This window comes from Oncorhynchus kisutch, linkage group LG4 (genome assembly GCF_002021735.2).
Source record: "Oncorhynchus kisutch isolate 150728-3 linkage group LG4, Okis_V2, whole genome shotgun sequence".
NCBI lineage: Eukaryota > Metazoa > Chordata > Actinopteri > Salmoniformes > Salmonidae > Oncorhynchus > Oncorhynchus kisutch.
The window spans coordinates 45,421,201-45,428,000 of NC_034177.2; the positions used below are offsets into that span (position 1 = coordinate 45,421,201).

Consider the following 6,800-nt stretch of genomic DNA (forward strand, 5'->3'; position numbering starts at 1 on the left):
GGGGGTTTCAAAAGCGAGTAGCCTAGCGTTGAGCCAGTAAACGAAAGGTCGCTGGATTCAAATCCCAGAGCCGGCAAGGTGGAAAAATCCGCCGTTCTGCCCTTGAGCAAGGAAGTTAACCCCCAAAAACAACTGCTCCCTGGGCGCCGATGACGTGGACATCGATTAAGGCAGCCCCTCCCGTACCTCTCTGAGAGGGGTTGGGTTAAATGCGGAAGACACATTTCGGTTGAATGTATTCAGTGTTACAACTGACTAGGTATCCCCTTCCCAGTTAATGTAGTTCACTGAAGACGAAAGCTGATTATAGAAGACAGTGATTTATTTGAAAAAGGGTTTTGTGTTATCTGTCAGTTGTAACATCTGTACAGGTTGTTGCAGACTGCTCTCAACAGCTGTCCTCTGCACTCCATTGAAGTGAGGCCATATTCTCTCCATGTTTACAATAATTTGTCGCTTCAAGTGCTGTCTGTTTGCTCAAGGCGCCAGAAGCATATTCAAACTTGAGTGTTCTCTGCCATGGATTAAAAGCAGAATTTCTCATTTTCTCTAAGGCCTCTCAGTGGACCTCTCAGTGGACTTAGGCCACAGATGAATCAAATGACTGAAAGTCGACTGGGGCTATCAATTAGTGCAGAGCAAATGAAGTGGCCCAATGTTCTACCTTGAAGTCCATCGTTCTCGAAGGAACTGAAGGGTGTGGAAAAACAAAATATTTTCTGGGTCAGCTGGATCACTGTGTTTCTTGAGACTGGAAAGCACTTAGGTAAAAGTCTGTCAGGTGTTATTTGAAGATCATTTGTTGTTTGTAGAGTAAAAATGCATTGTATGGCCCTGGGAGCTATTACTCCTCTTTGCTATTTTTAAGAAATGCCAGATCGGACATTTACAGAATGCCTAGGAGATCCTCTGGGATAGGAAAACCTTTGATACAGTTTTTTTTTTTTTTTTTTAAATAGAGTGAAAGGGTATATATATATATATATATGAGAGAGAGAGAGAGAGAGAGAGAGAGAGAGAGAGAGAGAGAGAGAGAGAGAGAGAGAGAGAGAGAGAGAGAGAGAGAGAGAGAGAGAGAGAGAGAGAGAGAGAGAGAGAGAGAGAGAGAGAGAGAGAGAGAGAGAGAGAGAGAGAGAGAGAGAGAGAGAGAGAGAGAGAGAGAGAGAGAGAGAGAGAGAGAGAGAGAGAGAGAGAGAGAGAGAGAGAGAGAGAGAGAGAGAGAGAGAGAGAGAGAGAGAGAGAGAGAGAGAGAGAGAGAGAGAGAGAGAGAGAGAGAGAGAGAGAGAGAGAGAGAGAGAGAGAGAGAGTCAAGGTGGGGTATTGTGTCTCAGTCCTTATCGGACATCTAAAGAATGATCATGATTAGTCGGCCCATTGATCAGAACACAAAGAACAAAAAGATGTTCATCAGAGTCCAGTTGTTGCATTCATGTTTTAAACAATAAGTATGTAGTTATTGCTAGAAATCAATCAAATATGAAACATTATAGCATTAAGCTGTGAAACCATAAGGGACCGGGGACCAAGCCCTGCTGCACACTGCTAGAATGAACAGCAGTTTGAATTGTCTCATAGCTCTGTCTTTATTTCCCCAGCCTCAGACGACTCAGCCCTCCAATCTTATTTCCAACTCCCCTGTTGATGGTAAGATAAAGGACTTTGACACAGTGACTCTTCCTGACATGACAGGCTTTTTTTTCTTTCTTGCCTTCTTCCCCGAGTTTAAGAGTTGAAACGTGGGTCAGCAGCTTTTAGCAGAACCCCAGACTAGAATTCCAGATGGTGGAGTCAGAAACTATCTCAGCTCATCAATTTAACGGAGTGCTGCTGCATATATCTACGCTCGCTCGGGCCAAAGCTTCCGGCCACACCATGGCCCCAACGGAACAAATTGAGACATATCTTGTCTAATTGGTTACATGATGACCACTATGTACCCTACAAGGAAGCTGTCGAGGGTGAAATGATGCTGAGTGCATATTTCCGTTAGGAATCCCAAACTCTGACACGTCATCCTACGGTATTGACTGACCAAATGTCCATCTAGGCCTATGGCAGTTTTCCAGTGTATTACTGAACATTCTTCTATACCAAGAGGAAAGTTGACACCTTTAAAAAAAAAAATGATCAGGGAAATATTCCCTGCAAGAACATTTCTGGAATGTAACAAATTGAGGCAGTTACTGAGAATCTACTTTTTTTTCCATTGTAAACAGAGATGGTGGCCATTTTGAGTTCACTTTCATTCACGTCTACTGTTTGTGTCAGTGTTGCCATGAGCACTGAGGGGTTGGCAAGATCGGAAGCAGTGGAGATAGATCAAAAACAAGGACTACATAAAATACTTGTGATTAAATGCAACAACACATATTGGGGTCTATTCAGGGCCGGCGCTAGCCTTTTGGGGACCCTAAGCAAAATTTGGTTGGGGGGCTCCCCCACCTCGCGTGAAAACATTTAATGGCCCCCTCTTGACTGTGGAGAGAAACATGTAAAGTTCATTTCCTGCCTAGAACCAGCCCTGGGTCTATTGGTAACATTACCAAACATGTGTTTCTTTATAAATATGTTTCTTCATTAACATGCTTTGTTTCTCCCAAAGTTGTTGTTCCAGCAACGACTGATTTAGCTATCGCGACTGCACGCCTAATCTCAGTTTTTGCCATTTTTTTTGCAAAACAGACATCCCGCATTGTTCAAAGCCATTTCACGCGCTAGCCTACCATCACCCTCAGACAGGCCCTGTTTCCAATGTGTTTTATGCTATAAGCACTTTTCACAAAAATCTCTGTTTTTCTAGGAAATGCAGTGAGTCACTAACTCTAACTACACAAACACTATGCTGTGTTTAGTTTTCTCTCTGTGTGTTGCTGTGTGTTTTGATGGAACTCTGATCCAGCATTCTGCTGTGTCCCCCAGCCTCCAGCAGGCTAAAGCTGGGTCACCCCGGCTATTTATTACTGAGCTCAGTAAACTCACTGAGGAATACCAACCATACAGACACTGGGCCTGACAGATTCCTGGGTCTCTGCCTTGTTTTACAGTTGGACACTGCTTATTGGGAGTTATGATGAGTGAGGAACACAGTGTGCGTGGGTGTGATGTGTGTTTGTTTATATGGGCAAGCGTCCTTGTTTGTGGGCGTACAGAATAGGCTTCACTCCCAGGTGAAGATGGCCACTAGTGGATTCCTATTCTCTCCCTTACTAAACATCTTGGATTGGATTACAGCAGAGATGGGGTTGAAAGGGGGAGTTGGTGCACTGTCCCAGAAGGGAAAGTAGCCTACTATTTTTGCTGAAGCTGAATGTGCGTGATTTGGCAAAAGTTAATGTGATGTCCTTACAAGTCATTACTTTCTGTATCCACTTTTTCACATTCTTCACTTTGCTGGTTTACAAAGAGTATTATAGACAAGGATCTGATCATTCCTCTGGGACTTAAAATGCATCCATTTAACTTTCCTGAAATGTACAATTCCTGAAATTCTTAACTAGCCGAGATAGGGTCGGGGTCATGATCACTCATCGTTGCAGAAAGTGTCTTTTCGTTGCTCTCAGGGGTCGGGATGGTTTGCCCCATAATATGGCCGCTGTCTTCTTAACTATAAAAGCGCCAACATATTTTATCATAAAAGCGTCAGCGGAGGTCATAATTGGTAATGGCTGCAAATTGACACTGTCTGTCAAGCAGTAACACTTTTTATTTTATTAACTTTTTATAACACAAATAAATGGTTTAATGCCCCCAAAATAAGCATATATTAGAAAAAAAATGAAATGTATAGCAAATTGGATGTTTGAAAATAAATGTTTTTGTATGGTTTTCATGTTTTGCAAAGTTATTTTGATGAATTTGATCCATAGCCACTTGTCATGGACATTTTTCTGGTATACATTCAAAGTGTTGGATTTCTGTGATACTCAGAGGCTGAGAAATTGTCGATTGAGCTAATCTGACATACATGTACCAGTACAACCTAAAATGGCCACCGATATAGGCAAAATGAGCTCATCTGCCATGAGACTTTTAGCTTTTAACTTTGGAATGCTTTGGGCTATCAACTCAGTTCTAATTACATCTGAAATATGCAGTGGCGATTGTAGCACGTACATCTTGGTGGGGGGAAAGTGGGATGCATGCCAGCAAAGCCACTACACAAGACAACACAATACATCAATTGCACTATAGCGGTCACAAGCGGTACCACAAACTGTTAGAGCATACATAAAGCTGTCCCAACAGCAGTCCTAACATCAAACCCCTGCTACACCTGGCTATCAGCGGAGCCTTGTCTGGCAGCAACAGTTCATTGAGCCTCATTTATTGCCTTTCAAAAAAACATAGCTGATATGTCTGACTTGGTTAAACAAATGTGGTTTCTAATGACAATTGAGATGTACAAACTATGGCATAAGGGGACGAGAAGCGGATTAGAGGCAATCTGTAATTCCGATTAAGACATTAATGAGCGAGCTAGGACGGACGCTGTCAATATAACTATTTGTTTAGCACTTATGAAATGTACGGAGACAGAATTCAGAACATGGGACGTTCTTACAGTGTTCTCCCTGTACACCAAGTCAGAACCGTAGGATAAATAAAGGTGGCATGTAAGCAGACAATGAAAGCTCTTACAATATTCGATGATTACATTTCTCTGAAACAGGCTATAGGCTACATGTGCACCACCAAGTCAGAATAGTAGGCGAAATGAAGAGAGGTAAATATACCAAATTATTAGGGTGAGGCATGTGGGCTCCTAACATCTTACTACACAACATACACCTGGTATTATTTTCTTAGCTACAGGATACATATCTCCCTGGCATATTACAACATTTATGCAGCAGTATACAATACATTTTGGACTCACCTTGTTGAGCTCACTTGAACAGGAAGGTGGCGCGGCAGTCCTTCGTGGGCAACTTTTGTCATCAAAGCCTGGTATTCTCTGGGTTTATGGTGCTATCAAGACAACTGGGAACTCCGGAAAAAAACAAGATCGAATCATGATGACGTCATTGATCTTCAGGTCGTAGCTCTTGAAAAAAGGCCGGATTTACAATTCCGAGTTGGATGACCTTTCAAAACCTATTTTCCCAGTCGGAGCGTGTTATTTCCCGACTTCCCAGTTGTCTTGAACTCGCTGAAGTCAAGTCTTCGCAGTTCCTAGTTAACAGTTGTTTTGAGCACAGCACAAATCATGCTTCATTGACAGCATGGCCAATGTTGAATGTTTATCATTTTAAACTTGGAAACAAGCCCCTTCATCCCAGATTTGGGACCACACAGCCACTGTCACTGATTCCTTCCAAACCACTCATTGCTGAATTTACGATTTCCAACTTGTTATGTAATGTTTATGGCCAATGGCCGATGAGCACCAATACGTTTTATCTATAATTTCTCTTCATTATTTCTCTTCATATGAGAAGGATTAAAAAGGATTTGCCAGTAAATTGTCGACTTGATTCATGATGATGACTGCTAGCTAAGATTTTGAAAGTATGATGTTGACGTGATCAGTCCTTTGCCTTAATGACAGCTTTGCAAACGCTTGGCATTTTCTCAACCAGCTTCATGAGGTCACCTGGAATCCATGCTGACTTGCCTAGTTATATAAAGGTTAAATAAAATAATAAAAAATGCTTTTCCAACAGTCTTGAAGGAGTTCCCACATGTGCTGAGCACTTGTTGGCTGCTTTTCATTCACTCCGCGGTCCAACTCATCCCAAATCATCTCAATTGGGTTGAGGTCAGCCGATTGTGGAGGCCAGGTCATCTGATGCAGCACTCCATCACTCTCCTTCTTGGTCAAATAGCCCTTACACAGCCTGGAGGTGTGTTTTGGGTCATTGTTCTGTTGAAAAACAAATGATAGTCCCAATAAGCGCAAACTAGATGGGATAGTGTATCGCTGCAGAATGATGGGCTCCTGTATAGCTGCTCTGTGCCAAATGTTGTGCTTGTATCACAAAGTGCACTACGGAGTCAACGTTTTCAGTTCAGCCACACAACACTTTTTTGTTGTAATTTTTACCCACTTTTTCTCCCCAATTTCGTGATATCCAATTAAGATCCAATTGTCATCTTGTCTCGTCGCAGCAACTCCCCAACGGGCTCCGGAGAGGGGAAGGTAGAGTCATAGAGTCATGCGTCCCCCGGAAACATGACCCGCCAAGCCGCGCTTATTATTAACACACGCTCGCTTAAACCCAGAAGCCAGCTGCGCCAATTTGTTGGGAAGAAACACCATTCAACTGAAAACCGCAGTCAGCCTGCAGGCCCTAAAACAGACAACGCTGGGTCAATTGTGCGCCACCCTATTGGACTCCCGGTCACCGCCGGTTGTAATGCCGCAACACTGCGATGCCATGCCTTAGACCGCTGCACCACTAGCGAGGTCCTACACACACCACTTTTATACAAAAGAGAGACATTTTTCCAAACGGACCCATTGCCGCTTTTAGAGTTAATTTTGCAACCTGTGGATGGGTTTTGCGTGGCCCCTTTTTAGTAGGCTATAAGAAGATAAGACCTGGCCATATAGACTACTCTCTATTCGAAACGGAATTATCCGTGCTGAAGTATGCTAGAGACACATTAATCATCTTGTGAAGTTTTGTCTAGTTCCCTACCACAGCGGCTGCCATCATCAGATGCATGGTAACATTGGTAGGACAGCCTAATTAAATAGCCTTCCAAATCCTATCGCTGTTACAGTGGGAGCATAGAGAAGATGTTGGAGTCTTTCCGAATGCGCAAAATGTATTTATGGATTGAAAGTAGAGAGGTAG

The 6,800-nt window shown here is 42.9% G+C and overlaps 1 long non-coding RNA gene across 1 annotated transcript in view; it reads right to left on the reverse strand.

The window, feature by feature from the left end:
* Positions 1-5,260, reverse strand: part of LOC109888705 (uncharacterized) — a 31,353-nt gene extending 26,093 nt beyond the window's left edge. The window contains exon 1 of the long non-coding RNA XR_002255183.2: positions 4,877-5,260. This is a non-coding gene — a long non-coding RNA (uncharacterized LOC109888705). The remainder of the gene's footprint in view (positions 1-4,876) is intronic.
* Positions 5,261-6,800: the final 1,540 nt, after the last annotated feature.